Raw genomic sequence first — 9,427 nt, 5'->3', positions numbered from 1 at the left:
AGCATTGATCAACCTACAGATGTTCAAATGGCTTTGGAGACAGAACAAGTGATCATCGGTTCATTTAAAATATCTGATAGATAACAATCTCTTTTGGTACCAGCAGTTCCACCAGAGTTGCTTTACTTAAGGGGCAATGCTGCCCCTTGCTCCCCCTCACCATATGATGTTTGGATTAGGCATTGCCCTGGTAACAAAATATCTTCCAAATCCTCCATCCACCAAAACAAACTTCTCCCAACTATCCAAGATCAGTTTGGTCAAGAACAAAGCCTTTTCTAGCCTGGTGGAGCACCGTGCCATAAGGCCAAAGTAAGTAACTAAGTGGCTTAGGGAACAAAACATTGACATTTTGGCCAGGAAACTCCCCAGATCTTAATCTAATGGAGAACTTGTGGACAATTCTGAAGAGGCAGGTGGATAAACAAAAACCCTACAAATTTGGATAAACTCCAAGCACTGGTTATGAAGGAATGGGTTGTCGTTAGTCAGGATTTGGCCCAGAAGTTGATTGACAGCATGCCAGAGTGAAATGCAGAGGTCTTGTAAAAAGGTGCGAACACTGCAAATATTGACTTTTTGCATAGATTTGATGGAATTGTCAATAAAAGCCTTTGAAACTTATAAAATGATACTTCAATACATGACAAACAACTGACAAAGGAATATAATCACTGAAGCAACAAACTTTGCGAACACTAATATTTATGTAATTCTCTAATCCTTGGGCCACAAATGTACATGCATTTACACATGTAGTTTGATCCCAAGATGAAAGCATCCCATAGGTACCATATTAATGTATATTAAATCATTCCTTGTCTTTCCATTTGGTACATTGGAACATTGTGGCATACTGTCAAAAGCACCTTTAATTGAAAGAGTGGTTTTATAATTTAGCATTGTTTTTATTTATTGGCTGCATCAATTGAAAAACAATTGTGTGTTTTTTCCCCAGACAATGGGGACTTTTTCTAGTTTTTGTTTAATGGGTAAGAGAAAATCCAGCAAAGATCTGTGTAATACAGTACACACTGCTAACTTTACTCATGTTGCACTGTTACGTCAGGGTGTGTCTGCCAAAAAAGTGTACGATCAACACAGTGCTAAGTCTTTTTTTTCCCAACGTGGAGGTGGAAGGTCTGTGACAATGACCTTTATGGTAATGGTAATTCTGCTTTCTTCCTCAAGATGGCGATATCAACACCTAATTTAATTGAAGTCAGAAGCAGTGTGAAAGATTTGGAGTGAGTGAGTGAGTGAGTGAGTGAATGAGTTGTGTTGTTAACATAGTTCAATCATGACTCTTGGGATGAGGACATCCTTCATTCTTGTGCTGTATTACTGGGGTGAGTTTTTGTTTTTTAATTAAATTCGAATTTCTTTTTTCAGTATGAAAAATGTCATTTTAAATGTGACATTTTAAATTAACAGTTTGTAGCGGAGAGGACAGCGTGGAGCAACAAAGACAAAACACAGTCAATACTGAAGGAGGAACAGTGAAACTCAGCTGTAAATATAAAACCAATGCCGCGGCAGCTCAAATCTCTCTGTTCTGGTACAAACAAGAAGCAAATGACATCCCAAAACTCATTCTGAGCAGATACGGTTTTGAAAAGGATAAATTGAGGAAAACCCAAGAAAAATTTCATTCAGAACTCAATGCCACTTCAAAAACATTTGCATTGATCATCCAGAACGTGGATACGTTGGACTCTGCTGTGTTCTACTGCGCTCTGCAGCCCACAGTGCAGCTGTAGACTGATCTCTAGTACAAAAACATCTAGCATTTACTCACTTCATTTCTCTTGCCATCTGTTTTTTACTCAAAGGCTTTAGAAAGGACTACGAATTTATCTAAGACTGTTGTTTTTATTGAATCACTGGTTGACAGTCCTTTAGGAATGGTAATTTCATAATTTTTCACGTTCTAACATATGTAATAATACACCTAGGAAGTAATGCAATAATTGCAATTTTTGTAAAATGAGACGAGGAATCATATGGGTGAATTGTGAAAGTCTGTATTAAACATAGATCATGGGAAGTGTCACCAAATATCAGTTTAACTAAATCACCAAAGAGAACGCTTCAATTACAGTTCTCATGATCAATCGGCATGCTTGGTCGTGCAGTAAAATGTCTGTGTTTGTGAGTCACTTCCTTTGTCCCATCCTATTGTTAAATTTGTTTATAAAACATTATTAAAGTTAATATTTTGAGTGTAAGAAATAATTGTCAAAAAGCTGTGTGGTTAGTTCCTCTCTTCTCTACCGTTTATGGATAACCAGCAGGAATATTCCTCACACTCCTGGCAGATAACTGTAACTTGGCCTTTGGGCATATTATAGACTATTTTATATACATTATAGAATGGTATATAATAATAATTAAAAAAAAGACACCAAATAGATTTCTCTTTTTAATTTTATTCCAAATCCAGGTTCATCCTTTAACGGTATCACATCAAATGGTGCTGACGGGTGTGCCAAAAGGGATCAGTAATTTTGTAAGTAATTATGTCATTTATGTTAAATCACTTCTTAAGGGTGGTAGTAGCCTAGTCGGTAACACACTCGCCTATGAACCAGAAGACCCAGGTTCAAATGCCACTTACTATCATTATGTCCCTGAGCAAGACACTTAACCCAAAGTTGCTCTAGGGGGGACTGTCCCCTATAACTACTGATTGTAAGTCGCTCTGGATAAGGGCGTCTGGTAAATGCAAATGTTTTGATTATTTTCCATTTTGCCTCATGGGGGCGACATTGCAACATCAATTATGACGCGATGTAAACAATTCTTTCCTGTTTGTGACTAGACTAGTCAGAGTCATTTTAGTGAGATTTCTAGCTTTCACCAGTATAATGATGAACCGCTGGGTGAAGACATTGCTAATTCTGGCTGGATGTTGCTCTGGTAAGACATATTGAGTTCCTCCATTTTAATTAAACCATCATAAGTCTACAACGTGTTAACATGTTTTCACAGTGTGCCGAGGAAAAGATGATACTGTAACTCAACTTGAATTCCAGAAGATAGATTCTGAAGGGGAAATGGTGAAACTCAGCTGTGGTTATAAGACAACTTCATCCAGACCTGAGCTCCTCTGGTACAGACAGAGAACCAATGACTTCCCCAGATTTTTACTGCTGCGGAATGAGTACAGTGCCGGGCAAAATGGCACAGATCTCACTGAGAGATTTCACTCGAATGTGGATTCAGACTCAAAATCAGCTCCTCTGACAATCTGGAACCTGCAGGTGTCTGACTCTGCTGTGTACTACTGCGCTCTGAGGCCCACAGTGACACATGCACACTCTACACTCATACAAAAAAGCTGAGGAATATGATTTATGTTAGGACTAAGTATGGAATATATTTCAAACAGCAAATGATGTTATTAATGTTGTACAGTGTGATACATTTTTTATTTTACATTTTTTTATTTAATTCACAATATACAAATGTGGAAAGAGTACTGAAAAAAATTAAGTAATTTTTACTTTGCTTAAATTCTACTCAAGTAAAAGTACCCATCTAAAAATCTACTTGAATAAAAGTAAAAAAATATTTAATTTAAAATGTACTTTGAGTAAAATTTACTTTGTTACTTTCAATTACTTGATGTAAAAAATTAAAAGTATTCAAAACTGTGATAATGTTCAACAATTCCTAATTAACAAACTGTGCTTTTTGTTCTTTCTCTAGCAAACATAAACATATCAGTTGTGTCACGTCCCTGTCTAGGGGTCAGGAAACATGACAACAAACGAGGGGAATGTGTGCAGTGGGAAGACACAGATACCAAGCCCAAGTGAAATATTGTGCTTTTATTTAGAGTGAGCGGTGAACAACAAACCAAACCAAAAGTGCTATATACAACAACTACACAACAACTCACAGGAGGACAACACACCACGAAAGGAGAGACAATACAAATACTCAACAAAAGCCACAACTAACCACACTAATCACTCTAACACACAACAAAGGCTTATCAGCAACAATCCCAAAACTCCAAACTTTCCTCTAGCATCCTCCTCCTCCGACTCCACAACAATGAGCCCCAAATGGTGGCTGGAATGGTCCTTAAGTAGTTCTCTGTCCTGTGCATTGATTGGCTGGCAGTTGACGAGGGAATTGGTCTCCACCCAGCAGACAGCCTTAAAGAGAAACACGCACAATACAGAGCACCCCAAGCCATTCTACGGCCTAAAGGACGTAACAGTTGTTTTTACTGAGAAATGAGCACGCTGGCGGCTGATATAAGAAATTAAATAAAGCATCCTGTTTCAAATAATAGTGGAAACTGAGTGACACGGTGACACAACAAAATGTGTCCTCTGCTTTTACTCTTAGTGAGCAGTTGGCAGCCATAACAGGTGCCCGGGGAGCAGTGTGTGGGGACGGTGCTTTACTCAGTGGCACCTTGGCGGATCGGGATTCGAACCGGCAACCGTGTGATTAAGGGCCCACTGGCCAAACTTGTGGCAGCGTATTCAAACAGACTTGAGGCTGTAATTGTTGCCAAAGGTGCATCAACAAAATATTGAGCAAAGGCTGTGAATACATGTGATTTGCCTCAACATCACGTAAACCTTTCATGTGGTCATTGTGGGGTGTGGGGTGTAGACTTCGGAGGGACAAAATGCATTTAAATCCATTTTGGAATAAGGCTTTAAAATAAAAAAAATGTGGAAAAACTGATGCACTGTACAGTCTGTTCTACTTACTACCAGATGCCCTCAGGCTGCAGGCTGTAAAAGTTTAGTTTACAGGCACTCAGCATTAAAAAAGATGATAATTTTCTGGGCAACCTTCTCTAACAGCTGTCAAGACGTCGTTTGTGTCAAACAAATTGTGAATTTGTTATAACATTAAAACAGAAGATGACTTACTCTGTTCTTGAAGTGATGCGCAGAGCATCATTGTTTGGGTCAGCAATATTTTTGGGAGATTTCATTACAAGTAACAGAATTACGTGAGGAATTCCCGGATACCTTTTCATTGGTTGTTGTGTTACTGTGCATTACTGTACCATGTTATGCGAGATCTGTTGATTTATTAATGAATCCCTTTGTCTGTGAATTGAGTGATTGAGTCCTTTCTTCCCTATCCTGACGAATCCCTTAGAAAAGCACCCATGAGATATCATGATCACAAGAATGATAAATAATTGGATAGACAAAGACATCCTCCAGTCAAAGCTTCTGAAAGTCAATCAATCAATCAATCAATCAATCAATCAATCAATCACTCACTCAATCTTTTTTACATGCCACTTTTTACAATGTGCATTGTCACAAAGCGCCTTTAAAAATAGAACAGTGCTCAAAGCCCCAGGTGAGCAAGCCAGAGGCAACAGTGGCAAGGAAAAAAACTCCCTCTAACAGGAAGAAAACCTTGAGAGGAACCTCGACTCAGCAAGGTGAACCCATCCTCCTCTGGTCAGCAATGGATTACAATGAAATACATACAAAAGTATTGCAGTACACTAACAGAACTGTGTGGACAGTTTCTCCTTGAGTGTCCAGCTTGTAGGGTACTTCAATTCTGTTTTTTTATAATACGATTTTCATTAGTCACATACATAGGACCCATACCAGTACAGCAAACAGTAAAATCCCACTTACTACCATTGTGTCCTTGAGCAAGAAACTTAACCCTTAGTTGCTCCATGGGGAGACTGTCGAGTCTCCATGGGGAGACTCGATCTGGTACTACTGTGCACTGAAGCCCACAGGAAAATCTGCATAAAAGACAGACTCTGTTTTTGATGTAGTTGGTGATGAAACTAATCTAGACATTAACGCTCTCATCTCTTCAGGAAGAATCAAAACCTCACCGCTGATCTCTTCTGCTGCAGTATCAGACCATGCTCTGTTCTGCTGCGCCCTGAAGCCCACAGTGACAAACCAACACAGCACCATACAGCACCATGTTTCATAAAATCAAATGATAATTGTAATAGCACAATTATTGTAATATTTAGAGTTTTCTCTTCCACACGTGCAGCGTCAACTGCCTTGTCCAGCTTTTAGGTAGAAATGTTTAAAAAAAACAGAAGATTGTCATCAATGAGTGATATTTGATGCTTTCTAGAGGCAGCACAATTAACTTTCATACAAAGACCACAGTGAAATATGTAATTATAAAGAACTAGTTACAAAAAAAAAAAAAAATAGTTAAAGTATACTATTTTTGCTGGCAGCCACAAGGTGGCAGTACTAGAACATTTTAAAACTACATATATTTTGAAAGAAAAGAAAAAACTATGTTCAAATGTTTCTTGCTTCTTAATGTCTGACAAACCCATATTTACACAAAAACGTATATTATTTGGTGAATAGGAATAGTGTGGAAAGCTAATTCTCAGTGACTGTGACATTAGATCATCATCTGTGTGACCTTCATCTGTTCTCCTCGTGTATAAGAGGAGGAGCTCTAAACTGTGTCTGCATTTAAGGCTTGTTTGAAAAGTATGTGATTTAATCATCCTGTTAAACTTAAAGTTAAAATGTTTCTCTTTACAGCAACACTCGTTCTGATGCTTACAGGTAAATATACTGTTAATAATATTTTATTAATCTGTACATTTTATGTTTATTTATTATTACAAACCACTTAATGATTATGCTTTCTTGTCAGGTGACATTTTAGGGGATGAAATTAAACCAAACACCACTGATGTCTTTGCTGAAGAGGGATCTGATGTAATCCTGTCCTGTGAATCCTCTACAATTCCCAGTGGTCTTTTCTGGTATCGACAATATCCCAGATCGGCTCCCCAATTCCTGGTGGTGGTTTACAGTGCTGAAAAAGATCAGATATCTGAAGTCAGTTCTCGTGTTTTGGGGAAAATGAAGGGAAAAACTCAGACCTTACTGGAGATCTCCTCTGCTGCAGTATCAGACTCTGCTCTGTACTACTGTGCTATGAGGCCCACAGTGACAGGAACCCACGGAGCAACGTACAAAAACCTGCTGCATGGCTGGAAACATTGACTGATAAAAAAAAAATCAATTTTTAGTAGTTACTAATTCTGACAGTAGATTATATCTTCCATCAGTTACTGAAATTATAATATCACATACATTTTGCAGTCAGTCGGGTTTATGTTTAAGTCTGACTGGTGGAAATAGTGTAAATAAAAATATAAGGCACAAGAATAAAAAAATAATATATAATTCTTTACAACAATTCCAGCCTACAATCCTGGTCATACTTCACCTGAAATATTTTGATAAAAACCTCAATCTTCATTTAACTGCCTGACACAAGAGTATGTCAAAAGGCTACAAGAAGTAGCAGCTATAAAACATTACACAGGCTTTGCACTTCCATGAGGAAGACAACCTTTACTTTATTTATTTATTTGTTTGTTTTTCTTTTGACGCATGGACAGATTGAATTTTTGAAGTACTGGGATATTGTCTTTTGTCCAGCAATGTTTCTCCAGTAATATTCTTATAGGTACACTTTTTAATATAGTGTGTGTGTGTGTGTGTGTGTGTCTATATATATATATATAAATCACACACACACACACACACACACTACTCACAATAAGTTAGTGTCACAGCCAACACACCTCCAGCCCACCAGAGAGCACCAGAGTAACCAGGGAGACAGCGACCCGGAAGTGGAACTGAGATCGGGCAGCGTCGAGTATAAAAGACATGTGAACCTGAGTAGACACTGCCTGCTCTTTGTTGAATTTATTCCCAGAGACTCTAGCCTTCTTTACCTGCGCCCGACTGATTGTTCCCTGTTACCACGACCTTTGCATGTCCTTGACCTCGAGCTTTGCCTGCCCCTTCTGCTACGACGATTGCCTGACAAATTCTGCCTTGTGACCACGACCTTCGCCTGTCCTTGACCTTGAGTATGCCTGCCCCTTTTGCTAAGACGATCTTCCATGTTAACCCACCTTCCTGCCACTCAAGACATCCTCCCATCCAGCCTCATTCCCTCGTCTCCTTCCCTGCTACTCCCCACAGAGCCAGAGCTCCCTCCCCGCCATGCTGCGGCGCACCCTCTGCTCCACTCCCGTTCCCACTCACTTCCTGCCTCTCTCTCACCGGCCAAGCGCCTCCGGTCATCAGTTGGTGGTGGGCTTGTGGAATTGGGGATGATGATGGGTTCTATCATGTCTCTAGGGTAAGAACGGGGACTAAGCCATGTACAAAAACCAAATCAGTTAGGCACTGACTGGTGAAGCCTGCCCAGACTGTTCCCTTTCCCAAAAATGTCTGAAATGTGTGAGTAGTGTGTGTTTAATTCAATAAACTCCCATTCTGATATTAAAGCAAATCTTGCTGACGTCGGGGTCTAAAGTAATCATGTCCTGTAACTATTCTGCAAATACACAGTCTCTACTGTGGTATCAGCAAGACCCACAATCTGCTCCCAGCCATCTAGTGATTCTCTACAGTCCTGGGGAAAAGTATGAATCTGAAATGGACTCCTGGCTCCTCATGCGAACTAAAAGACAGACTCTGCTCTGTACTACTGCAGAATGAGCGTAGGCGTGACCACTGTGAACACACATTATTTTACTTGATGGACTTACGGTCAAAGTTAGCAGCGTAAGCGTTGACAGAGCCATCAAAAGCTCAGCTGGCACAGATTTGAGTACAGTACAGCAAATGTTTTAATTCATTTCTGAAATTATTCAATATTAAAAACTTTTTTCATATTAAGTTTAGCAGATGTCAAAGAGTCCTGGTAAGTAAAACTGTACAGACATCTGGCTGGTAGTAGCCTAGTGGGTAACACACTCGCCTATGAACCAGAAGACCCAGGTTCAAATCCCACTTATACCTCAGTAGTAATAATTATATACTTTATGTCAAAAATGATTGATGGCATATCTGTATGAGGAAAAAGCGCGTGATTTATGACCATCTACCCTTCTACATTCTCCCCTTCTCCACTGGACACTGGACACTGTGCGCGTAATTTATGGCCTTCTCCCTTTCTGCCTTCTCCATCGGACCCAGCGCGTAATTTATGACCTCCTTCCATCCTTCCCCCTTCGGACATCTGTTATGTAAGACAAGTATGTTCCCGCGATGACCATTCTTACATAAACACTTAGACAGGTTTTAAAAACAGATGTCTTACCACTTTGTTTACAAACTATGGCTGTTGTGGAGGTGTTATAAGCCAGCATACCATTACCTCTTTCTCGCAAACACCGAATCAACGTGTGACATACAAATCTCACACACACAGACTTTTTCTTTTTCTTGCTAAAATAAAACTAATAACACTGTTTTATGAACAAACCTTTCTCACAGAAACGTTAACAAACTATAATTTCTATTTAATTGAACCACACACAGACTTCTGTTTATCAAACTGATTTATTTATGAACATGAAAAAACTTCTCAAATCCTACTTTAAAACCACTATTCTTTT

General features: G+C 39.2%; 1 long non-coding RNA gene across 1 annotated transcript; it reads left to right on the top strand.

The window, feature by feature from the left end:
• The first annotated feature begins 1,316 nt into the window (after positions 1-1,316).
• On the top strand, positions 1,317-2,871 carry LOC114789314 (uncharacterized). The gene is made up of 3 exons (XR_003749645.1): positions 1,317-1,349; positions 1,435-1,512; positions 2,444-2,871. It is a non-coding gene; the product is annotated as an uncharacterized LOC114789314 (long non-coding RNA).
• Positions 2,872-9,427: the final 6,556 nt, after the last annotated feature.

This window comes from Denticeps clupeoides, chromosome 4 (genome assembly GCF_900700375.1).
Source record: "Denticeps clupeoides chromosome 4, fDenClu1.1, whole genome shotgun sequence".
Taxonomy (NCBI): domain Eukaryota; kingdom Metazoa; phylum Chordata; class Actinopteri; order Clupeiformes; family Denticipitidae; genus Denticeps; species Denticeps clupeoides.
Note: the sequence above shows the minus strand (reverse complement) of the source record. Positions and strands in the feature narration are given on the sequence as shown.